Below are 26,799 nucleotides of genomic sequence, written 5' to 3' on the forward strand. Positions count from 1 at the left end.
TCCCTCTTCAAAGACAATTGGCTTTCTGTAACAAAGGACCAATGGGTCTTAAAGATCATTTTTCAGGGATACAAATTCTCTTTCAGCGAACTTCCAATTTCAAGATGTTACCCAGGCTTACCTCCAAATCAGGGGGCAGAGGCATTGAAACAGGTCCAAACTCTCATATCCCAGGGGGCAGTAGAACCTGTCCCCTCAGATCAAACAGGCAAAGGCTGTTCCAGACTATTCCTTGTTCCCAGAAAAGGGGGCACTTGGCGCCCCATCCTAGATCTATCCATTCTGAACACCTCCCTGGTGGTCCCCAGATTCAAAATGCTATTTTTGCAGCAGCTGCTGCCTATGTTAACAAAAATGCTTGGCTAGTGACCCTAGACCTAAAAGATGCCTACCTCCACATCCTCATCAGGGAATCGTGCAGGAAATTCCTGCGCTTCAGAGCAGGCTCACAGTGCTTTCAGTTCTCTGCCCTGCCCTTTGGCTTATCTACTGCTCCCAGAGTATTCACCAAATGCTTGGCCCCGGCCATAGCATTCTGCAGACAGAGAAGTATACAGATTTACCCTTACCTGGACAACTGCCTCATTCAGGCAGAGTGCAAAGAAAAGCTGCCCCAGGACCTTTCTCTTTGTCAAATCACTCCTAACTTCCCTAGGGTTCACCTTCAACAAGAAAAAAATCAAAAGGAAAACCCCACCAGGAAGATAATTTTCTTGGAAGCTGTACTAGACACAGCATCCCAAATGGCCTTCCTATCCCCAGAAAAGCAGAGCTTCCTGTCTCTCTACTTTACCCAGCTGGCTTCCAGAAATCACCTCACTGCGAGGACGTTCCTGCAAGCCCTGGGATACATGGCATCTTGCATCCTTCTCATTCCTGTGGCCAGGCTTCACATGAGAAAACTTCAGTTGTATTTAAAGAACCTTTGGTGCCAGCACTTTCAGTCCCTAGAGACCTCTCTCCCACTGATTTGATGTATAAGGGCCGAGTTTCTCTGGTGGGCAGAGGCCTGTGCCAAGAACCTCCACCCTTCTGGCCAGACCATCACCACCGATGCCTCAGACATTGTTTGGGGCGCTCACCTAGCAGGCAGATGCACCCAAGGTCTTTGGGATGACCAGCAACTTCACTTGCACATCAGTCAGAAAGAAATTATGCCAATGCAAAAGCCTCTGGCATCTTTCAAACCCCATCTCAGGCCATGGGTTCTCCTTATAAAAACAGACACCACAATAATGTTTTATATCAACAAACAGAGGGGGACCCAATCTTTCCCTCTGTGCAGGTTAGCCATGAGCCTCTGGCTTACAGCCACATCCATGGGTCTACACTTAATTACTCAATACCTACCAGGGGTCAACAACACCCTGGCAGACCACCTAAACAGAAACTTACTGGACCCCCACGAATTGCAGGTCCACAGGGAAATCTTTCTGCAAATCACTCAGGAGTGGGAGACTCCGGAATTGGATCTCTTTGCCTCACACCTCAACCACCAGCTGCAAAAGTTCTGTACCAGGGAGGAGCACCTCCTAGCGTGGAAGATAGATGCCTTGACCTTCCCCTGGAACTCCCTCTTTATGAACGCGTTCCTTTCTCTGCCCCTTATTCCCAAGGTACTGATCAGAATAATGGAGGAGCAACCAAAGGCCATCCTCATTGCTCCAGATTGGCCCAGACAGTATTGGTACCCCTTACTGTGCAGCCTGACAACCCAGCCACTGGGGATGCATAAGCCAGTGTGTTTCTTTGTGCCGGTCCCAAGCCCAGATAAATGGGGAGGGTTGCGTCAGGAAGGGCATCCGGCGTAAAACCTCTGCCAAATTACTGATGCGGAGAACATTTCATATTTTCATACCAGATCGGTCGAGGCCCGGGTTAACGACAACCGCCACCAGTACTGTTAACCAACAGAGTGCTGGTGGAAATTGGGCTACTGTTGGCCGAAGAAGAAGAGGAGGAGGGGGAAGGCATGCCTGAAGGCAGGAAGTGAGGAGGAAGGTTAGGAGTGTAATACTGAGGGTAGGAACTTTGAATGTTGGCAGTATGACTGGTATAGGGAGAGAGCTAGCTGATATGATGGAGAGAAGGAAGGTTGATATATTGTGCGTGCAAGAGACCAGATGGAAGGGAAGTAAGACCAAGTGTATAGGAGGCAGGTTCAGATTGTTCTATCATGGTGTGGATGGCAGAAGAAATGGGGTAGGGGTTATCCTAACGGAACAGTATGCCAAGAGTGTTTTGGAGGTTAAGAGAGTGTCTGATAGAGTAATGTTTATGAAGCTTGAAATTGATGGTGTAATGATGAATGTTGTCAGTGCATATGCTCCACAAGTTGGGTGTGCGATGGATGAGAAAGAAAAATTTTGGAGTGAGTTGGATGGAAGTGGTGGTGAGTGTACCCAAGGGTAAGAGACTAGTGATTGGAGCTGACTTTAATGGGCATGTTGGTGAAGTGAACAGAGGGGGATGAGGAAGTGATGGGTAGGTATGGTGTTAAGGAGAGGAATGCAGAAGGTCAGATGATTGTGGATTTTGCGAAAAGGATGGACATGGCTGTGGTGAATACATATTTTAAGAAGAGGGAGGAGCATAGGGTAATGTACAAGAGTGGAGGAAGATGCACACAGGTGGATTATATCCTATGTAGGAGGGCCAGTCTGAAGGAGATTGGAGACTGTAAAGCAGTGACTGGGGAAAGTGTAGTTAAGCAGCATAGAATGGTGGTCTGTAGGATGATGTTGGTGATCAAGAAGAGGAGGAGGAGTGTGAAAGCAGTGCCAAGGATTAAATGGTGGAAGTTAAAAAAGGATTATTGTGAGGTGGAGTTCAGGGAAGAGTTAAGACAGGCACTGGGAGGCAATGGAGAATTACCGAATAGCTGGGTAACTACAGCAGAGCTAGTGAGAGTGACTGCTAGGAAGGTGCTTGGTGTGACATCTGGACAGAGGAAGGAGGACAAGGAGACATGGTGGTGGAATGAGGAAGTACGGGAGAGTATACAGAGGAAGAGGCTGGCAAAGAAGTGGGATTGTCAAAGAGATGAAGAAAGTAAACATGAGTATAAGGAGATGAGGCGCATGGCAAAGAGAGAGGTGGCAAAGGCTAAGGATAAAGGCATATGGAGAGTTGTATGAGAGATTGGACACTAAAGAGGGAGAAAAGGACCTGTGCCAATTGGCTAGACAGAGGGACAGAGCTGGGAAAGATGTGCAGCAGGTAAGGGTGGTAAAGGTCAGTGAGGGAAACATACTCACAAGTGAGGAGAGTGTGCTGAGTAGATGGAGAGAGTACTTTGAAGGGCTGATGAATGAAGAGAATGAGAGAGAGAGAAGGTTGGATGATATGGGGATAGTGAATCAGGAAGTGAAGCAGATTAGCAAGGAGGAAGTAAGGACAGCTATGAAGAGGATGAAGAATGGAAAGGCTGTTGGCCCAGATGACATACCAGTGAAAGCATGGAGGTACTTAGGAGAAATGGCAGTGGAATTTTTAACCAGATTGTTTAATTAAATTTTGGAAAGTCAGAGGATGCCTGAGGAGTGGAGAGAAGTGTTTTGGTACCTATCTTTAAGAATAAGGGTGATGTGCAGAGCTGCAGTAACTACAGAGGGATAAAATTGATCAGTCACAGCTTGAAGTTATGGGAAAGAGTAGTGGAAGCTAGGTTAAGAAGGGAGGTGATAATTAGTGATCAGCAGAATGGTTTCATGCCAGGAAAGAGCACTACAGATGCAATAATTGCTCTGAGAGTGTTGGAGAAATACAGAGAAGGTCAGAAGGAGTTGCATTGCGTCTTTGTGGACTTAGAGAAAGCATATGACAGGGTGCCTAGAGAGGAGTTGTGGTATTGTATGAGGAAGTCGGGAGTTGCAGAGAAGTATGTTAGAGTGGTACAGGATATGTACAAGGGTAGTGTGACATTGGTGAGGACTGCGGTGGGAGTGACAGATACGTTTAAGGCGGAGGTGTGATTACATCAAGGATCAGCTCTGAGCCCTTTCTTATTTGCAGTGGTGATGGACAGGTTGACAGATGAGATTTGACAGGAGGCCCCGTGGATTATGATGTTTGCAGATGACATTGTGATATGTAGTGAGAGTAGGGGCCAAGTTGAGGAGACCCTGGAGAGGTGAAGATATGCTTTAGAGAGGAGAGGAATGAAGGTCAGCAGGGCTAAAACAGAATATATGTGTGTAAATGAGAGGGAGGGTAGAGGAATGGTGAGGATGCAGGGAGTAGAGTTGGTAAAGGTGAATGAGTTTATGTAATTGGGATCAGCAGTTCAGAGTAATGTTGAGTGTGGAAGAGAGGTGAAGAAGAGAGTACAGGCAGTGTGGAATGGGTGGAGAAGAGTGTCAGGAGTGATTTGTGACAGACTGGTACCAGTAAGAGTGAAAGGGAAGGTCTACAAGAGGGTAGTGAGACCAGCTATGTTATATGGGTTGGAGACGGTGGCATTGACGAAAAGGCAGGAGTCAGAGCTGGATGTGGCAGAGTTAAAGATGTTAAGATTTGCACTGGGTGTGACTAGGATGGACAGGATTAGGAATCAGTATATTAGAGGGTCAGCTCAGGTTGGACAGTTTGGAGACAAAGCAAGAGAGGCGAGATTGCGTTGGTTTGGACATGTGCTGAGGAGGGATGCTGGGTATATTGGGAAAAAGATGCTAAGGATGGAGCTGCCAGGAAAGAGGAAAAGAGGAAGGCCAAAGATAAGGTTTATGGATGTAGTGAGAGTGGACATGCAGGCGGTTGGTGTGAAAGAGCATGATGCAGAGGACAGGAAGAAATGGAAACAGATGATCCGCTATGGCGACCCGTAATGGGAACAGCTGAAAGAAGATGATGATGACTGTGCAGCCTGACCTTACAGCCCCCCAAGCAGCTTCCCCTGATCTCAGACCTCTTGACCCAGGTGAGGGGGAAGATACTGCACCCTGACTTACAGACTCTCAATCTTTCAGCATGGCTTGTATCTTAAAAGCTAACAAGGAGTCCCTGTTAAGCAAACAGGTCCTAGACTTCATCACAGAGGCCAGAAGGTCCAGGACCAGAAAATCATACACAGGGAAAAGGAAAAGATTCTGCTCCTGGAATCAGTCCAAGAGGAGCCAGTACCTCCCATCCCTCTTATTTTGGATTACCTAGCCAAGTTGCTTGAGTGGCCTCTCTTTCTCCTCTATTGAAATCCATGCCTCAACCATTTCTGCCCATTACGATTCAGACCCACCCCTCTTCTCTCATTCTTTAAGTAATTCTTCAGAGGAGCTTCTAATGTCAGACCTCCCAGAAGGCCTTCCACGCCACCCTGGGACCTGAATTATGTTCTAGAAAAACTAACCTTACCTCCTTTTGAACCTGCTGCTTCTACAGAATTAAAATACCTCTCCTGGAAGACTGCCTTCCTACTAGCTATCACCTCAGCTAGAAGGGTATCAGAACTTCAGGCTCTCATGGCTGTTGAGCCCTTCATCATTTTCCATGCAGACAAGGTCTCCCTGAGGACTAACTCTCCTCCATGCCCAATGTGGTATCTGATGTGACCCTCAACCAGGCCATACACCTACCCACCTTCTTTCCCAACCCTCAAAACAAGGAGGAAAGAATTCTACATTTGCTAGATGTACACAGACAACTCGGATACTATCTGGACTGTACTAAACCATTCAGGGAAAAACAGACCAACTACTTGTCAGCTTTGCCCCTGGGGTGGAGGGGGAATCCCATTTCCAAACAAACCATTTCCAAATGGATATCACACTGTATCCATTTCGGCTACAAACTACATGGGAATCCCCCCCCCAAGTCTACCTATACCTATTCCACTAGGGCAGCCCCCACTTCCACAGCAGTCTTCAGAGGAATCCCCACCAGGGACATCTTGGAAGCTGCCACCTGGACATCTGTCCGTACCTTTACAAAGCATTGCCACCTACCTCTTTTTTCTAAGTCTAGAGCAGGGCTTGCCTTTACAGTTCTGCAGGGCCTGCTGACCCATGCCTAGGATGCTAACCTATCCTTCCACCCCTTTCCTCAGCTTTGAGAATCCTCCCATAGGTGATGACTGCAACAGTGAAACACGAAGAACATAGTACAGTTGTGTACACTTACCATAAATGTAGATGTTCGAGTGTATTCACTGTTGCAGTCCTGGTTTTCCTCCATCCATCCCCCATATAGCATCTTCCCCTAGGGAGATAAACACTTCCCACGGTGGCTTTTAGCCACCAGGACCACTTTTCCTTATTTCCTTATGCTTCTGATGGGTTAGGGCAAGAAAAACTGATGTAATGACGTTGGCTGCCTTGCTTTATAGTACTGATGACCTGACGCCAGACTACAGGTGACAGCAGCTGACACAAAAAAACATTGACTCTGGTGTTTGGGCCGGCCGAAGGCTACCACAGCAGGGATAACACACAGATGATGACTGCAACAGTGAATACACTCGAACATCTGCATTTATGGTAAGTGTACATAACTGTACTTTCTTAACTCATTCACTCCGGAGCAGCTCAGAAAATGTTGCCTGCTTACTTCCACCATGGGAACAACTGTCAGATAATCCATTTGTAATACCATACAGAAAGCAAATGTTCATAACTCTTTAACCATAAGAGCTAGACTACCAATGTAAATGTGAAAGTTGTTCAGCAGACACTGACCTTTACTACAGTGTAACTGTTGAAAGTGTGTATCTAACTTATTATTAAATATTTGCAAAGGAATGCTGATATGCATTTTATTTTTACCTTTTTGGTAAAACAAATCACAGTTTCTTGGTGAATGTACCATGCAGACCCATACAATTTGAAATCAATTTGTTTGTATGAATATCAGCTTTAAAATGATAACTTAACTATTACTGTATGATGCTCCTTTAGTGAGATATTCACAGAAGTATGATTAATAATATATTTCTCATAACTGATAAAGCATATCTCATCGCCTGTAACAGACGGAGACTACATGTCAGTGTACAGGTTGTGTGGCTCAATGGTAGCTTCAAAATGATGCATCATTTGTTTTGTCACCATGCTCCCTTGTAAAGGTATGGGCATAATAATGCAAAATATGGCAAGTGTATAATTTTTATAATTATACAAGACTAAACAAATTGATGTGTACATGTGTGCAGCATACAAGCACAGTTCTTTTACCATGTTGTAAGGAGCAATACTGTCTTCAAAATGAGGTATTACTTGGCACATTGACATGCTCCCTCGCAAAGTTATTTACCAAAATATGAAAAAAATCATAATTTCCATGACCTAAGTCCTAAACAAACTTTGATATCTGTACATGTGTACAGCGTACAGACACAGTTCTTTTACCATTTTGTAACTGTTAATACTGTATTCAAAATGAGGTATTATGTAGCACGTTGGCATGCTCCCTTGCAAAGTTATTTACCAAAATATGGGAAAAAAATCATAATTTCCATAACATAAGCCCTAAACAAACTGTGATATCTGACGTGTACAGCCCATGGGCACAGTTCTTTTACCATGTTGTAAGGACCAACACTGTCTTCAAAATGAGGTATTACGTTAGCATGGGCTTCATCTCTTTCTACAGATCTGGCACTCCAGGTAAGAATTCAGAAATTCTCGACCCTGTCACATCGGATTGTTCTTCCTAAAATGTTTTATAGGCACTCAACAGCAAAAGGCCTTTTTGATGCAGGAGAAAGTGGATTTTTATCTGGAAACCTGTCCAAGTGTCTCAACTCTGTCTTAGATGTTAGACAAAGAGTTTATCAGGATTCTGGAATTCCTAGCATCTATGATTTTCATGATTTCTCCCACCAAGCTTTGTAAAAAGGCACTGCAGTGATGGAGACTACAAATACAAGCAAATGTAGGTCTCCCATTTTCTGTTCATCCTTTAAAGCAATTTACAACTACAAACATCTCAGATTTTGCTGGTGGAGCAATTTCCATGGGGGTGAGGATGGTAGTTCTATGGAATTCTTCAGACAAACCAAAGCACATAACTGTAAAAGAGATGTTGACAGTAACCAATGCCTTAAAATCGCTTCATCATCTATAGGCCCTAGGACCTCTCCAGGTGATTACAGACAACAACACAGTGATGTGTGCATCATCAACAAGCAAGGAAGCATATGTTCATACCCTGTATGCAGGCTGGCTAACATCACTTGAGAGTTGGCTCTTCAGCACTCTTTAACCCTCCAAGCATGTTACGTTGTGTCGGAGCAGACAAGCTGAGCAGGACCAGGACAGACTGTCATGAAAGGAAGTTGAATATGAGCATCTTCCAAACATTGATAGGGTTGTGACGAGCACGTCAAGTAGATCTGTTTGCCTTTTTTCAAGTCTGTTACAAGAGTCTGTGCAAACAGACCTGGAAAACAACTGTATGGGAGACTGTAAATTTACCCTGGGAGGTGTCACCTATGTCCGTCTTGGACAAGGGCAGTTGGTGCTGATCATAGACTCATACTGCAAATATAAAACATACAACTTGGTCAGTAAGGGAACAAGGGTGTAACATGGCTAGGCTTATAAAGGCCCTAGGGCCAACAGCCTAGTAACCTCCTATGAACCTATGTTGCCATCTTTCCTTAGCAAAGTCATTCACTAAAATATAAAAAAAATATAATTTTCATAACCTTAGTCCTAAAAAACTGTGATAACTGTACATGTGTACAGTATACAGACACAGTTCTTTTATCATGTTGTAGAGTAATACTGACTTCAAATTGAGGTCTTACCATGTTGACATCTTCCTTAGAAAAGGTATTTACCTAAATATGAAAAAAATTGTAATTTCCATAACCCAAGTCCTAAACAAACTGTGATATCTGTACAAGTGTACAACTCACAAGCGCAATTCTTTTACCATTTTGTAAGGACTAACACTGTCTTCAAAATGAGGTATTAGGTTCATAGGTTGGTACTAGGCTATCGGCCCTATGGGCCTATACAAGCCTAGCCATAGCAATTCCCTGGCTATTTCTTCCCACAATATTTACTTCCCTGGACCCCTGTCTAGCAGGGCAACTGACACTATCCCTGGGGTGAATTTCCTATCTCTCATCCAATTGTCAAAGTTCCTTTTGAAGAGGCCCAAAGAGGCGCTCTGCTTGACATGTATGGGTAGTCTATTCCAGAGTCTGGGGAGTCTCTGGGTCAGGAACCTATCCCTCCAGCATGTTTTGTTCATTGTGATGACAAGGTTTAGATCCCTGGAGCATGTGGTTCTGAGGGATTGGGATTTCTTTAAGTGTAGAACAATTACATGCTCCCTAGCAAAGTTATTTATCAAAATATGAAAAAAAATCATAATTTCCATAACCCGAGACCTAAGAAAAACTGTGATATCTGTACATGTGTAGAGCATACAGAAACTGTTTACAATGTTGTACATACTAACACTGTCTTCAAATGAGGTATTACTTAACACATTGACTTGCTCCCTACCACAGTTATTCACCAAAATATAAAAAAAATAATAAATTTCATAACCCAAGTCAGAAACAAACTGTCACATCTGTGCATGTGTATAGCTTACAGATACAGTTCATTTACCTGCTTAAAATAAGGCTGCAATCAGCATGTTGACAAGATGTTCATTGTGTTTCACTGTTGCAGTCCTAACCAATGGGTTATCCGGCTCCCGGTAGCCCTCAATCGGCCAGAATACCAAAGGTAAGTAAATATGATGTTGGCTATCGAGGGTTGTAAAGGACGTCAGGACTTCCAATACAAAAGGAGGCAGCCGACGTCACTTACTCAGTCTTCCTTGCCACGGAGCCCGAAGTAGAAGCATTTCTTGCACGAGTGCCGGTTGGCAGTTTACCTTTTTTCGTTTCCGACTACAAATTGAAGTCAACTACAGCTAAGTAGCCCATTGGGGATCCTCTTTTCTTGCCTTAACGAATGTCAGAAAAGGTTAATAATTGTCTTAACTGTGGAAAGCAGATTCTCCATAGAGATTTTCATTCCCGTTGTATTTGTTTAGGCCTTAACCACGACGTTCCTAATTGTGATCTTTGTGCCTCCTTTAATCCGCGTACTATTCGTCGTCTGGCTAAGCTTTTAGCTAAACATTTTGGAGTTTGGCCTACGTTTGTCGGTATGGCATCCGCTGGTCTTCAGGCTTCAGCTATACCCAAGAAACGTAAGGATAAGGACCACGACAGGCTTCAGAAGGTTAAGTCCTCGGATGATGTTAGGATGGTCATCAGTCATGCAGTAGCCAGTGAGGCGCTTTTGCAGACCCTGCAGTCTGCAGATTTTCAACCGCAGGCCTTAGTTGAGACCATTTCAGAATCCCCCAGGCCTCCATTTTGCCTTCTGACCTCTCGCCTGTCGCCTCTTCAGTTGGATCCAGAGCCGCTAAGCTAACGCCGGTGTCCGAGGCCTCTGTTCTTCGTTCAGACAGCAAGCTCTTACCGACGACCTCTACTGCGACTTCTGCAGTTGCCAGGCCTCCCCAGTCCTTTAGACTTGCAGGTAAATCTTCCCGTCATAAGCCTGTGAAAAAGCAGGCTCCAATTTCTTCTCGTTCTCCTCAATCCCAGATGGTTAAAATGGCTAATGATCTTTTGACTCTTATTAGAGGTTCACAGCCTCCTCCTTGTAAAAGGAGCAGAGATGTTTCTCCTGAGGCTTTGTCTTTTTCTGGCTCTGATTCTTGTAGCATTTCTGCTGATGAAGAGGAAGTGTCTCTGGCTTTTTCTCCTTTTGAGGATTCAGATGCAGAGGAGTCCATCCATTCTGCTTCTTCCACAGAGGATTTCTCTTTTGGTGATGCTTTGAATACTGTCCAGGAGCATTTTAAATGGGAAAGTCAGGACTGTCCACAATCTAAGAAGAGTATTAGGGAGTTTTTGGATTTACCTCTGCATAAGCCTCTGGCTATTCCCCCAGTGTTGAAAGTGGTTAATGATGTTTTCCTGGAAAATTCCTTAACTCCAAATCTGGTTCTTCCTGCTCCCAGGAAACCTGACAGGTACTATAGAGTCCCTGATTCTCATCTGTTTTTTTTTTTTTCAGGAATCCGTTGGCTTATCCTGAGGTTATTTCTCAAGGCCCTAAAGGAGTTAAGGCCACTGTTACTAAAAATCCTGTTTCTTCTGACAGGGAATCTAGGAACCTAGATAGGTGGGGTAAAAAAGTTTTAACCTCTGCCACTCTTGCTATTAGGTCTACTAATTGTCTTTTTCATATGCTAAAGTACCAGCAGCACACCTTGGAGGCTATTAAGTCTAGGATAGCAAGTGTGCCCCTCTTGGCGGAGAGTAAGGATATGCAGGATTTGCTGAATTCTGCCAGTCTTGTCAATAAACATTCTTTACATTGTGGTTTTGACATTTTAGAAGCCTCCTGCAGGGCTACAGCTACTGGATCTGTTATTAAAAGACACACTTGGCTCAGGGAAGTCTGTCAAGGCTAAGCTGTTTAGATGTACCTTTGCATAAGGACAGTATTTTTTGCAGCAAAGCAGAGGAAGTGCTGAAGAAGATGGAGGATAAGGCCAAGTCTATGCAAACTGTTAAGGATTTTCTGCAAGTTCAACCTCCTCGCTTTAGCAGGAATTACCCTACTAAGAGTTGGATGTTTCCTGATACCAACAGACAGAACTGTTCAAGGGCTAGAGGTTACATATCTTCTAGGGGGCAGGTGGCTACCCCTCAAAGGTCTAAGCGTTGGCAGGCTTCCACTTCCAAGGCAGGAAGTTCTAAGCCTGCATCTCAATCAAAACACTCTCAATGACTTTATCCAACTTCTGCATGTTATTGCCTGCCTGGAGAGTCCTTTAGGGGGAAGGTTGTCCCTTTTTGTAAATGTCTGGAAATTGCAATGGTACCTCAAGATCATTTGATGTCAACACACACAGGACCTGGATATGATGATTCCTCTGCTTCCATGTCTGCAGACAGAGTTTCTATGGTGGGCAACAGCCTGTCTACAAAACGAAGGCATGGCTTTTCACCCAACTCCTGCCACTCAAGTTCTTACCACAGATGCATCGGACTACGCCTGGGGAGCACACCTGGATGGCAGATGCATACAGGGACGTTGGAATGCCCAGCAGATGCACCTGTACATAAATCTAAAGAAGTTGATAGCAGTTCAGCAGGCCTTACTAGCTTTTAAGCATCTTCTTTCTCCAGGGACCCTGCTTGTCAGAACAGACAACACCACAGTCATGTGGTACATCAACAAGCAGGGAGGGAGTCATTCTTACCCTCTGTGCAGGCAGAGCATGAATCTTTGGTCCTTAGCAGCATCCCTGGGCCTTAATCTCCTAATAGCAGGAAGGCTCAATATTTTGGCAGACCAGTTGAGCAGACAAACCCTGGATCATCATGAGTGGCAGCTGAACAGAGCAGTCTTTTACAGCATCATTCAATGTTGGGGTGCACCGCAGTTAGATCTTTTTTTTTGTTACTCCTTACATGGCAAGGTTCCTCCTTAATGGGTTAGGACCCACTCAACTAGAGCAGCTTCCACTTCTGCAGCCTTTTTAAGGGGTGCCCCTACTAAAGACATTTTGGAGGCTGCCACATGGTCTTCTGTTCACACTTTCACAAAGCATTATAATTTGCCTTTGTTTTCTAGAGCCAGGGCAGGGTTTGTCGCTGCTGTTCTGCAGGGCATTATTTCCAATCTTTGATTCTGTTGGTTCCTCATCCCTTTTTTTGGGCTTTGGTAATCAACCCATTGGTTAGGACTGCAACTGTGAAACACGATGAACATAGTACAGTTGTGTACACTTACCATAAATGTAGATGTTCGGGTGTATTCACTGTTGCAGTACTGGTTTCCCTCCTTCCCCCCCCCCTTTTTTTTTGTCCTCTCCTGTTCTCTTTTCCTAAGGTACTAGCTAAATTTGGTATTTGCCAAATTGCTTTTGGTTTAAGCCTTGTTTTCCAGGGGTTTCTGACTGTTATGGCAAGAAAGAATGAGGAAGTGACGGCCGCCTCCTTTTGTATCAGAAGTCCTGACGTCCTTTACAACCGACGACAGCCGACGTCATGTTTACTTCCTTTTGGTATTCTGGCCGATCGAGGGCTACCAGGAGCCGGATAACCCATTGGTTAGGACTGCAACAGTGAATACACTCAAACATCTACATTTATGGTAAGTGTACACAACTGTACTTGTCCTAGAAGACTTATTCAACAAAATATGAACATTATCATAATTTTCATAATCTGAGTCATAACATGTAATGTGTACATATGAGTACAGCATACAAATGAAGTTATTTTACTGTGTTACAAGTAGTGAAACCAATGAGGTTTTCATAAAATGTAATAGAATTTTCCTTACCATAGTGGTCCTACTTGGTTATGGTTGTTTCCCATCCTTTGTCACTAGATTCATGTTGTCAGTATTTCCTTCATTGCTGCCAGCACACCATTATGACAAAAAGAAAAGAAATTGGGGAGGGACTTCTGCATGACTCTACATATACAGGACCCACAATCTGCTATGTGCATTCATCAGTGTGATAATTACTTTGAGTAATGTGAATAACAGTGGCAGCTGCATGAAGGTTTGACCTGACAAGTGATAACGACTCAGTGTTATACTGTAGCTGCACATATTTTAAATTAATAATGTGATAATGACTCGTGTCATTACTGAAAGGTTCTGCATCTTCAGATAAAGGTGATAGTTGCTATACATAACTTGTTGAGCAGACATTCATTACATTCCTGGTGCAGGTGCACCCACCTATCTTCTTTATTTTTAACCTACTTCTGTCCATGGTATATGCTATATAAAATACAGTCTATATATCAGTTCACTCAGTAGCCAAACAGTGCCCCTCTAGTATCACCACCCTATTACTACCTCAAAAGAGCAATTTAGTCTAGAAAGCAAATGCATTGAAATTTATAGCAATTACATCTCAAGGTGCAAGTTTACAAACAACAGTGATATTTACAGTAACAGATTTTGTAATGCAGCAGCAGTGCATAAAGAAATGTCATTTCTATCCAGAGACACACAGCTGACTGAAAAACTTGCTCCTCGGGGGGGGGGGGGGGGGGTTGTAAGTACTGGACTGGTTACCCAGCACAGCAAAAAAGTATCTGTGATTTGCATTCTGAATAAAATTAATAAGTAAATGAATAAACTAACAAACAGAAGCAACAGCCCCTGACTCATACCAGAACAATGTAGTGTGTCCTGAGGTGAACTTGCATAATGAGTATTACGCAGGCTAGAAGACTGTTTCTTATTGCTCCTGGACATTATTTTAGGTTAAAATGCAGGTTAAAATATGTTACACAAAAATACACCTCTCATTCCAGTTGTAAAACACAAGACTGGATATCAGAATGAACCAGTTAGCATCACTAGCACACACTTGAAGTGCACACACACCCTGAAATGTATTCTATAAAAGCAACAGTCAATACATTTTTGAGGGGGTAGCGAAAACCTCACAGACAAAAGGAGAATATGTAAATCCACACTAGCAGTGACAAGAACGTTGGACTACACCTTGAACACTGCATCTCTAATACAAGGTTTTAGCCACTAAGACAACAGCCTGCTGCTGAATGATACAAGCTTAAATGTTAGGGAAGTCTGTAGCAGCAGCATTCTCAGTACCCAAGAGAAAAATATTTAAAAATCAAACACAAATTGTACACTTAAAAACACTATAAAAAATTAAGAAAGGGAATAAAGGCCAGCGAAACTAAATGCACAAGTTAGGACTGTGACCTTCTGATCCGAATTTTGACAGGTAATAAAATACAAGATTCCTCCGGAGTAATACGCTTAACCAAATTACAAAAATCCTTATTCTGCTGTACGTTTTAAATGTTTACGTTTTCATAGCATGTTAGTACATTCCAAACATCTAAAGAATCCTGAACAAAAGTTATAAAATGATTCTCGGGTAAAATATATATACACACACACACACACACATTTGTATTTTATATATGCATACATAGAAACATACACATGGACACAGAATGTCTCTCTCTCTACATTCACATATATACACATGCAGACAAAATTATGAGTTTTTGAGTTTTACAATGTGTTAAATGGCTGTTTAATTAGCACCTAATGAAAGCAAATGAAATGAATTCCAGACACATGCAAAAAATAAATACAAAGCAGTGTTGCCCCCTCACCTCGCAACACTACAACCCCAAGTCTGTGAGCCGAAAAACTCAGAGACCAAACAACAGCTGTTAAAAACAAAGTGCAACACTGCATGATATCTGAACATTTTGATACTGCCGACTACACACACACAAAAAGGGTTTCTACAGGAGGCTCACATGTTATAGAATGTTACTAACTGCAAGATCACACAACAGCAAGAATAACATAAAACTTGCTTATTGTCACTACACTGCAACCTCACTGCATCACAATGACTTCAACAAAATGTCTCACAGTGGGCTACTTTACCCTAATGTGATCTTCAACAGGGAGAGCCGTACTGATAATACGGGTTTAATTTGCATATATTCACATACATGCTTGCATATGAGTAAATGTGTTTCAGCTTATGGCAAGTACAGACACACACACATACTGCACACACTTACCAGTTATGTTTATACATATATATTTGTATGTTTTCACATTACAGGTTTACTTATGAAAGTATGTGTATGCACCCAAGTATCTACCTCTTCACACCTGTGTGTATGTATTCTTATACTGCAGTAACTGCATACAGACAAAAATCCATCTACCTTATTAATGTATATTTGCAACAGTTAGCTACAATAACAAATACACCCATATTTAAGATGTTTTTCACACTACCTTTAAACTACCAGCCTGGAGGCCTCACTGGCTCATTATCCATCTAAGAAGTCCTTTAACGATATAAAAGGTAAGGGCAGAATGCGTATGCATATGCATGACAGAAGTGAAACAGGTGGTGTGTGATGGAGGATGAGGACATCAAAAGAGATTTGCACTTCTTCTAGATGAAGTAGATAATACAAGCAAGGTACTATGACTAGGCTGATGAGAGATAGATACTGCATACCATTAAAGAATGAACGGATTGTGCAACAATTGCAATGATGTACATGGCAGATAAAGCCAATAAGACAAATGACCTACTAAAGGTGGAAACGCAAAGGTGATTTAAGTAACACAGCGTGTACAGCACAGTGTCACTATGACTGGTTTAGGAAGGGTATGTTACCCGGGAGTGAACCACAGTAATTACTGGGGCAAGTAACCTAAATGGGTATAAGACTGCGATATGAATTGTCAGCAAACATCAGCAGAGTGAAGTCCAAAGGAGTTTAAAGTAGGGAGCATCGGGCAGGATATTTATGCTTTGTGAGAGGGACTGTTGCTTAGGGACTAGGAAGCATGTCAAGGCTTGGTGCAATACAGTTGTACATGACAGAAGAAAGAATTGTGCATAGGAATATTCTGACAAGGTTAAAGTAACTTGTTAGTATTTTCTATGGCCACTATTTAAAAAAAATGTACTCGCACTTTTTTCTCACCGCTACTAGGCTCCATACTAACTTTAACGGATGGTTTCAGATGGTCCACATGCATTAATATATACAGGATTCTGTGCATCTCTGTTTTTCAGTTTTTATGAACTGCTTTTCTTACTCCATCACAGTCTGTGATGTTCCATCTTGACTCGCTTCCAGCTTACTTGCTGATTTGCGGCTATCCTCAGGCGGTGCGATCCCGTGATCATACTGAGTACCAGCTTCAGTCTCGCCCACTCGCTTCTCCAGCCCGTGCAACGTTCCTCACTCTGTTAAATTCAAACAGAAAAAGGAGGAAAAAAAAAAAAAATCACATGGATTCGGGTACACGATATGAATGAGTGAAAACAGTCCTAGAAGTATCAGAAAACCTATTTAAACCATGCCTGTGATAGTGGATTGAAAAAGCCGATTTACGCAAAAAAATTAAATGTAAACATATGGTTACTGTGATGTGAAAGCCAAGTTGAAAAGGTGACTGACAAAGTTCAGTTACTTTTTCGACTTAGGTTTCACAACATGGGGCTGAAATACGACCGGGAGGTACGTTGTGCCTGTGAAAGGCACTCGGGGGTAACATCATAAAATTCCACATGTCTCATAGCGGGCTCGGATGTAAGCACAGAGGCGCTATGAGACTGTAGTCGGGGTTAATGAGTTAAGCTTTGTGGAACATTAAGTAAATTTTGCTAAGTTTAAATTGTTTGCTTTTCTTGGTGCTTGACTAAAGTGTTAAAAAGTAATGCAAATTCGAACTTAGTTTAGCCTGATTAATTGATCCGGCTGCCTAAACATAAGTGGGCGACAAGGGAATGAACCAGGACAGAAATGTCTAAATATAGAACATAATTGCAGTGAAGGGGGAGGGTGTCTCTCGTTTTGATGCATGATGGACCTAAGAATGTGCTGTGGCTCTGAGGTATTCAATGGAAAAAGATCGACTTCAGGAGTTAAAAATCAGCTGTGTCATAGTGGGGCTAATGGGGTGGCCATGCGGCCTAGATGATAAGTTTTAAAAAATGGTAGTGAAGTGCTCAGTGTGAAGGGATTATGGCAACTTGCAATCATAGTTGGGGACTGTTAGATTTTATTTGACTTAAGAAACCGGCATTCCTAATGTTTTCCATCTTTTCTTTACTTTGATTTCCTTTAGTAGCGTTTTAGCGCATTAACGTTTAAGTGGAGGGATTAAAATGTAGGCTGGGGTTAAGCGTGACTGGTTAAAGGATGTGGGGTTTGGAGCTTTATTGTAGTGTGGCGTAAGCTTAGAAACTCTTTGACTGGTGGGGTATTTCAGTATACATCTCTGTACCTTTTAAAATAAAGTGGATTCATTAGTGGAGTCAAAAAACATTTTGAAATTAGAGTGCTCAAAATCTCCATTTTACTAATGAGGCTGCCCCGATCGACGGTAGCTAAGTCTGCTGGCTTTGCTCACCACTTTGTCCTTGCACACCATGCACTATACCTGTTAGGAAAAACTGAACTTAGGGCCTCATTAATGAAAGACGGGGGCTTATTTCTAAATCTTATGTGCTCTTTTTAAATTCAAATTAAAAAGGATTTGGTTCATGTCTTATGCTATTTATAATATAACGAGAGCTGGGTCTCTCTCTTTTTGTGATTGGAAAAAAATTGGTGGAATAGTTAGTATCCAAGCCTATGGAGTTTGGGGGTGTGTGGCTACAGCTTAATTCTCCATTACTGTGCTGGCCAACAAGGCTCAAAAGATGCACCTCTTGTGGACACAAGATTCCAAATTCAGATGTCTACAAGAGGTGTGTCTATTTTCTCAGGCCCGGGCACTTAGAGGCCGACTGTGATATTTGCACGGCCTTTAATCCCCACACCCTGTCAGACCGTAGAAACAAGTTAATTTTGAGAGGTGGTCTACCAGCTTCTGGGGCTCAAATCCCCATGAAACCTACGACTTCTAAAGATTCGAAGAAGCATACCCTCTTAGCATCCCCGGGGACTACATCTTCTGTCCCGAAAGAGACAAAAGTTGTCTGATCTGACTGCCTGGGATCCAGTCATTCTCCATTCTTTATCAAATCCAAGAGGTTCCTACCATAACTGTTATTCGGATCCGAACCTTATCAGGTCCTAAGACTTCGGGTCCAAGCACCCCTTCAGATCCATCAGACATCATTAGGATCTGAAGTTCCCTGTTTCTGAGCAAATCCTCCTTGGATCCAAAGCCCTCAGATCAGAGGTCTCGGAGCCGTACACCAATTCGGAGCAAGTCATCATCCCCAGCAGCAACTATTCGGACCAGTCATTCCCCTGCAAAGTCTACTTGTTCCTCAGTCTCCTCTAGATCCTCTCCACTTTCCCTTTCAGATATGGACAGGATGATGTGGAGTTTCATCAAGACTCAGATTCAGTTGGGGATTCTGCCGTCTCCATCCAATACTGGATAAGTGAGAGCTCCCGCTGCTGTAGTACAAACGCCATTCCGATCCAACCATCAACTTCTGAAACCCAGGCTCCAGTTTATCCAAGAGAGTCATCATCGAAGCTAAGGATAGATCTTTTCTCTACTCCGATCAATGTCCCAGACCAGCTCTGCTCCAATGCTTTCAGGGAAGAGCAGGTCCTGGACTGGAAACATTGGCGCTGACTCCATGGGGTTGGTCTCTGCTCTGACTTTGCTGGATCCGTCTCTTCTTCTAGGGGCTTTGTCCCTCAACAGGTTGGGACTGGTGCTGTCTGGAGGAGCCAGATCTGGGATGGCTTCTACTTTGTATCCTTTGACTCTTGGGGGGGGGAGGGTCATCTGCTTTTTAAGTAGCAGAGAGGGCTTTTGTCAGAGTTGAAGATGTGTCTCCTCACCCCCCCCCCCCCACCCTGATCCTACTCAGTCACCTTCTGATCCCACCTTTGGGCCCATTCATCCTGCGTCTAGTCAGCCCCTCCAGGATAGCTTCCAGGCCTTTCCCTGCAGTGGGTTTCCCATTTCTCCAGTTTATCTCCTGGCATCCCACAGGGGAGGTTCATCAGAAGAAACAGTGCAAGAGGAAGCACTTTGACTCCCTTTGGAGTCCTTGACCAAAGACACTGACTTCGATGAGGGAGAAGGGCCCCCCTGATCTCTACCCAACAACATCTCCTTTAGATATATGTTAGAGATTTTATAGCAAAAGGGTGGATGGTCATACCAACCCCCTTCTGAGGAGTTGGTGTTCCTGGAGGTCTTTGGGACAGGTTTATCTACGTCTTGGGTGACCCCACTGGCAAATGAACTTATTGATTTAGTTTCCCGCCGGGTGTGGAAGGAGCTAGACACCCAAGTGTGCAGATAAGTACCTCAGCCTGCCTAGTGACTACTATTTATTTACATTGGAGCAAAGGTATCCTCATTGATGCCATTGTGGTGTCAGCAGCCACCAAGAAGGAGCTAGCAGGGCAGAGCTCCACTATCCATCGCCTCAACAAGGAGTCTCAGGTGTTGGACAGACATGGGAAGCGTATTTATGCCTCGGCTTCCTGTACAGTGAGAGCATTAAATTACTTCGCACATTTCACGTGTCTACAGAGAGACATGGTTAAAGAACTTACCAACTGTCTGACAGAGTCCTTGTTGGTGGAAGACCTCAAGAAGGTATCTCCCCAATTGGCCACTCTTTCCTTGATCTCTAATTCCTCAATGAGGTTAATCTCTAATGATGCAGAAGGAACATTTTGAGAAGCTGGAACAGGCATAGCCCATAGGAGACATGCCTGGACGAGGCTTTGGTGGTTTGCAGAACCATTTAAGGCATCTTTCATCAATGCCCCTTTTGATGGTTCGTCTCTTTTTGGACCATCAGTCAAAGAAACTCTTACCTACAGTGAACTGGAGAGAGAGACCTTGTCTGCTGTAGGGATCAAATTTTCTTCCCCTCAACGGACCTTTTCAGTGAACCAACAGAGTGGAAAGATGATGTGGTTCAGGAAATCTCTGGGTTGTTTCCCAGATTCCCAAGAAGATTCCTCTTCCAGAGGCAGAGGATGTAAGACAGAAGGGTTCCACAGAATCAGGGCTTCAGAGAATCCTTCTCTGACAAGGCCCTACCAGTGCTTCTGAAGTGTTACCAGACTGTCCTACTCTGGAGGCAGTAGGGGGCAGATTATCATTGCACCTAGACACCTGGACAAACTTAAACAACAACTGGGTGCTAAACATAATTTCCAGAGGTTATTATATTCCCTTTTCCCTTCCACTTCCATACCTCAGGAGGAGTTTCCCCAATGTGACAGAAGGACAGCGCCATTCAAGAGGTTCAGAAACATCTAGAAAAGAGAGTCATCTAAAGGGTCCTGACTGAACAAGAAGGATGCAGAATTTACTCGTTCTTTTTTTGGTGCTAAAAAAGACAGGAGACCTGCGACCAAGTCTAGGTCTCAGCAGTCTGAACCTATTTATCAAGTCGAAGTTCCACATGGTTACGGTTCAGTCCATACTGCCACTACTACACAAGGATGAGTGGATGTGCTCCATAGATCTCAAGGACGTGTACTATATCAAAATACACAGGTGCTCCAGGAGACATTTGCTCTTCTGGCTGGGAGCCAATCATTACCAATTCAGATCACCGCCCTTTGGACTCACCACCTCCCCATGGGTGTTTACAAAATGCATGTCAGTGGTAGCAGCTCACCTGAGACTGCAAGGATTCCAAGTGTGTTCATACTTGGACGATTGGCTCCTAACTGCACCAACAAGGTATCAGCTTTTTCAACCACGCAGCACTTGCTACAGCTTTTCAGTCTTCTGGGAATTACAGTAGACTTAGCGAAGTCAAAATTGCTCCATGTGCAGAATGTAGAGTTTATAAGAATGCAACTGAACATGATCATGCAAATAGCGCCATTGCCCCCACAATTTGTAATATCTCTGAGACAAGACGTTCAAGTATTACCACCTGCAAAGCTAACTTTGAGAGCTTTAGGATCTGTGTCAGCTGCCATACTCCTAGTACCACTAGCAAGGTTTTTCATGCGAGTGTTACAATGGACTCTAGCTGTTCAGTGGTCCATTCTGTACCAACCACTGCCTGTTCCCATCAGACTAACCCCAGTTTGCAGGCGTTACCTCCAGTGATGGATTCCCTCAAACGACCTACACCTGGGCAGGCCCTTTTTCTACCCCCACCTCCACTGGCCACAGTGACCATTGATGCTTTCCTGTTGGGGTTGGGGCGGCATTATCAAGGAAGGTTGGTCCAAGGCACATGGTCCCCGACAGAGACCAAGTTGCACATCAGCATCCTAGAGATGAGAGCAGAACTTTTGATGTTGCAAGCCATTCACGACTGATTCCCTCTGGGGTAATATTTCATACAGACAACATGTCAGTAGTCTGGTACATCAACAAGCAGGGGGGAGCCAGTTCATACCCTTTGTGCAGAAAGGCCATGAGAGTATGGGAATGGGCAATCTCTTCAGACCACTTTCTCACTGCAATGTACATTTCTGGGGAGACTAACGTGCTGGCAGACAGACTAAGCAGATCTAGCTCGAGTCCTCACGGGTGATTCCTAAACCAATCAGTAGCAAACCAAATATTCAGCCAATGGAGCCAAACTTGCTGCGATCTCTTTGCCTCTCCCCTGAACAACAAGTGCAGCAAGTACTTTGATCTGATCCACCCTAAATGGGAAGTCACCGAGGGATGCTGTAGTCCATGATTGGCCTCCGGGTCTCCTGTATGTTTATCCGCCAATACCTCTAATTCCAAAAATCCTACAGAAATCCAGCAGGTTAAAGAGCACACTGATCTTCATTGCCTCCTCCTGGCCTTGTTAAGTATGGTTCCCCTTCATATGGTCTCACAGCAAATATCCCCCATGGATACTGGATCCCAGTCAGGATTTAATTTTCCCTCCATCAGAATATCAACATCCCAGTCTCAGAACTCTGTGATTAACCGCTTGGTTTCTCCACTTCCAGTGATTCTAAGAAAGTCCAGGCTAGCTTCCCCTGTCTGAGAAATGATTATTACTTCTCAGAAGCTGTCCACAAAGAAGGTTTATAATACTAAATGGAAGAGATTTTTTTATCTGGGCATCAAAACAGAATATTAATCTTTTTTCAGCTCCTGTTTTAGCTATACTCCTTTTTCTGAGTTCACTTTTTCAAGATGATGCCAGCTTCTCTACCATAAAATTACAACTGGCAAATTGCAAATTTTCATATGGGGAAAGATTCTGACTGTTCATCCTCACTTTCAGCATCCAAACTAGGCAAGGCTTTTATGAAAGGGGTTTTCCTACTTAGGCCTCCAATAAAAGATCGATGTTCATGTTTCACTGTTGCATTCATGACCTGTGGGTTATCCCTGCTGTGGTAGCTCTTGGCTGGCCCGAATACCAGAGTCAGTGTTTTTCTGCGTCTGCTGTTGTCACTTGCTGGATGACGTCAGGTCGTCAGTGCTATAAAGGAAGGCAGCCGACGCCATTATATTGATCTTTCTTGCCATGGAGCCTGTAGCAGGAACAGTTCACAAGTGTGCCGGTTGGTTGCTACCAGAGTTTGAATTACAGCTGAAAACGTCTAAAGCTAAGTACCCTGTTGGGGATCCTTTTTTCTTGCGCTAAACGATGTCCGAAAAAGTTAATAATTGTCTTGCCTGTGGAAAGCAAAACCCACACTGAGACTTCCATTCATACTGCGTCACTTATTTAGGCCCAGACCACGATGTCCCCTGCTGCTGGTTCTGTGCCCTCTTTAACGCGAGAACCATTTGTCATAGAGCTCTTTTTATAGCCAGGTATGTTCGTATTCCGTCTTCGCATTCCGAAAGGCTGTAAGGATAAAGATAGAGACAGACCACACAAGGCTAAGCCTTCCGACGACTCTACTGCTAAGCAGGTCGTCAGTTCTCCGGAATTCAGAGAGGTGCCTTCGCAGCCCCTGATGCCCGATTCCATACCTTTGCAGGCCTCTACTGAGACCTTTTGGGAGTCCGGTATGCCGCGGAAATCTCTGTCTTCTGAACCTTTGTTGTCTCTGCCTTGATTGGGTCTGGAGCCGCGAAGCAAGCACCAGCTTCCAAGGAGGTTTTTTGCACTACAGAGTCTAGACAAAAAAAGACGTCTGCTCCCTTTTCTCTCAGACTGATGGATACTCTTAGGCCGAGAGACAAGGCCACCCCTGCTCCACCACCCCAAACTCAAATGCTTAAAATGGTGGAGGATCTTTATCACCCTTATCAGGGGTAGTCAGGCCGCACCTTCTAAAAGGAAAAAGGACCCTTCTCCTGAAATACTGACAGAACAGGATTCTGAGGAGTCTGATTATTCAGATTTGGAAGAGGAACAACAACCTCTTACTGCTTATCAGGATTCAGATGCTGAGGAATCCATCCCTTCTGTCGCCCCACCAGAAAACCTTTCTTTTGGGGAAACCTTTTACACCCTCAGGGAATATTTCCACTGGGAATCCCAGAACTTTCCTCAGACTAAGAGAGTTTCTAGATCTGTCCCAGCACAGACCCTTGGCCATCCCTCCTATCTTAGAGGTGGTTAATGATGTCTTCCAGGAATCCAGCTTAAATCCTGACACCCTCCCACCTGCTCCCAGAAAACCTGACCGGTATTATACTCACAAGTACCTGTACAGAAATCCTGTTACAGACCCCGAGGTCATTACACAGGGACCAAAAGGAGCTAAGGCTAGTTCTGCAAAGAATCCTACTCCTTCTGACAAAGACTCCAGAGCTCTGGACAGATGGGGTAAAAAAGTGTACACCTCTGCAACCTTAGCTATCAGAGTGCTCAACTGCCAGTTCCACATGTTAAAATATCAACAATACACTTTGGAATTATTAAAACAAAAGATTTCAACCTTTCCTGACTGTGACAATTCTAAAGAGTTAGATTTACTGCACTCTACTTGTCAAGTGGCTAAACAGTCTTTACACTGTGGATATGATGCCCTAAAAGCCTCAAGCAGGGCAGCAGTTTCAGGATCTGTCATTAGGAGCATGCATTGTTGAAGGAACAACCTCTCCCTGATCATGTCAAATCTAAATTACTTGATGCACCCTTGGATAAGGACCACTTGTTTGGAGTAAAAGCAGAAGAGGTGCTTAAAAAGAAGGAAGACTATACAAAATCTATACAAACAGTAAAAGATTTCTTCAGGTACAACCTCCTAGGTTCGGCAGAAAGTTTCCCTTCAAAACAATGGTCCTTTCCTGCACCTACCAGACAGGGGCAAAGTAAGCCCTTCAGGGACAGACCACCCATACTCCTATCCCAGGGACATCAGAGAACCAAACAGTGGAATACTTCCACTCCAATGCAGGGAGTTCTAAGCCATCCCTCTATAGCAAAAACTCTCAATAACTCCCTCTACCCTCTTTTCACTCACCAAAAACTAGGAGGAAAGCTCTCACTCTACAAAGAGAATTGTCTTTCTGTAACAAAGGACCAAGGGGTATTAAAGATCATTTGTCAGGGATACAAATTCTCTTTCAACAAACTCCCCAATTCCAAGACGGTACCCAGACTTACCTCCAAATCAGTGGGCAGAGGCATTAAAACAAGACAAAACTGTCATATCCCAAGGGGCAACAGAACCTGTCCCCTCAGACCTAACAGGCAAAGGCTTTTATTCCAGACTATTCCTTGTTCCCAGAAAAGAGGGAAATTGGCGCCCCATCCTGGATCTATCCATTCAGAACCCCTTCCTGGTGGTCTCCAAATTCAAAATACTAACTTTGCAGCAGCTGCTACCTGTGCTGAGAAAAAATGCCTGGTTAGTTACTGTAGATCTAAAAGATGCCTACCTCTTCATCCCCATAAGGGAATCCTGCAGGAAATTCCTTTGCTTCAGTGAAGGGTCACAATGCTTTAAATTCTTTGCGCTACCCTTTGGCTTATCTACTGCTCCCAGGGTATTCACCAAATGCTTAGCCCCAGTCATAGCCTTTTGCAGACAGAAAAAATATTCAAATTTACTGTTACCTGGATGACTGCCTCATTCAGACAGATTGCAAAGAAAAGCTCCTCAAGGACCTTCTCTTTGTCAAAACTCTCCTAACCTCCTTAGGGTACACCATCAATGAGAGGAAATCAAGGTAAACACCCTCCAGGAAGATCATTTTCTTGGGGCTCTGCTGGACACAGCATCCCAAATGGCTTTCCTATCCCCAGAAAAACAGAGCTTCCTGCCTCTCTGTTTTACTCAGCTGGCATCCAGAAGTCACCTCACTTCGAGAAAGTTCCTGCAAGCCTTGGGGTACATGGCATCTTGCATCTTTCTAATTCCTCTGGCCAAGCTTCACATGAGAAAAATTCAGTGGTACCTAAAGAACCTTTGGTGTCAGCACTCTCAGCCTCTAGAGACCTCTCTACCTCTGATCCCCTGCATAAGGGCTGAGTTTCTCTGGTGGGCAGGGGTCTGTGCCCAGAACAAGGGTCTTTTCTTCACCCTCTGCCCAACCGAGCAGACCATTACCAGCAATGCCTCAGACATAGCTGGGGGCGCTCACCTACAAGGCAGGTGCACCCAAGGTCTTTGGGATGTCCAGCACCTTCCCTTACACATCAACCAGAAGGAAATGATGGCAGTACAAAAGGCACTGACATCCTTCCAACCCCATCTCAAGCTAGGGGGTTCTCCTTATCAAAACAGACAACACCACAGTAATGTGGTACATCAACAAACAGGGAGGGACCCAATCTTACTCTCTCTGTGCAGGCCAGCCATGAGCCTCTGGATGGCAGCCTCTTCCATAGGACTGCACCTGATAGCACAATACCTACCAGGGATCAACAACACCCTGGCAGATCACTTAAGCAGAAACTTACTGGACCCCCATGAATGGCAGCTCCACAGAGAAATCTTTTTTCAAATCACTCAGGCATAGGGCACTCCGGAGGTAGAGCCCTTTGCTTCACATCCCAACCATCAGCTGAAAACATTCTGTACCAGGGAGTATCACCACCTAGCATGGAAGGTGGATGCCTTGACCTTCCCCTGGAACACCCTCTTTGTGTACACATTCCCTCCTCTGCCTCTTATCCCCAAGGTACTGATCAAAATAAAGGAGGAGAGACCAAAGGCCATCCTCGCTGCTCCAGATTGGCCCAGACAACATTGGTACCCTTTACTGCACAGCCTGACCTTACAGCCTCCCAGGCAGCTCCCCCTGATCTCAGACCTCTTAACTCGGGGGGGGGGGTGCTGCACCCAGACTTGCAGACTCTCAAACTATCAGCATGGCTAATACTGTAAAGGCAAACAAGGGACCCCTGTTAAGCAAACAGGTCCTAGATATTATCACAGAGGCCAGAAGACCCAGCACCAGAAAAATCTTA

General features: G+C 44.1%; 1 protein-coding gene across 1 annotated transcript in view; it reads left to right on the top strand.

Moving 5' to 3' along the window:
- CPSF4 (cleavage and polyadenylation specific factor 4) overlaps window positions 1-26,799 on the top strand; it is an 878,803-nt gene that overhangs the window by 765,326 nt on the left and 86,678 nt on the right. The gene's annotated exons all lie outside the window — the stretch shown is intronic.

This window comes from Protopterus annectens, chromosome 12.part0 (assembly GCF_019279795.1).
Source record: "Protopterus annectens isolate FY-2018-M chromosome 12.part0, PAN1.0, whole genome shotgun sequence".
In the NCBI taxonomy this organism is placed as follows: Eukaryota; Metazoa; Chordata; order Ceratodontiformes; family Protopteridae; genus Protopterus; species Protopterus annectens.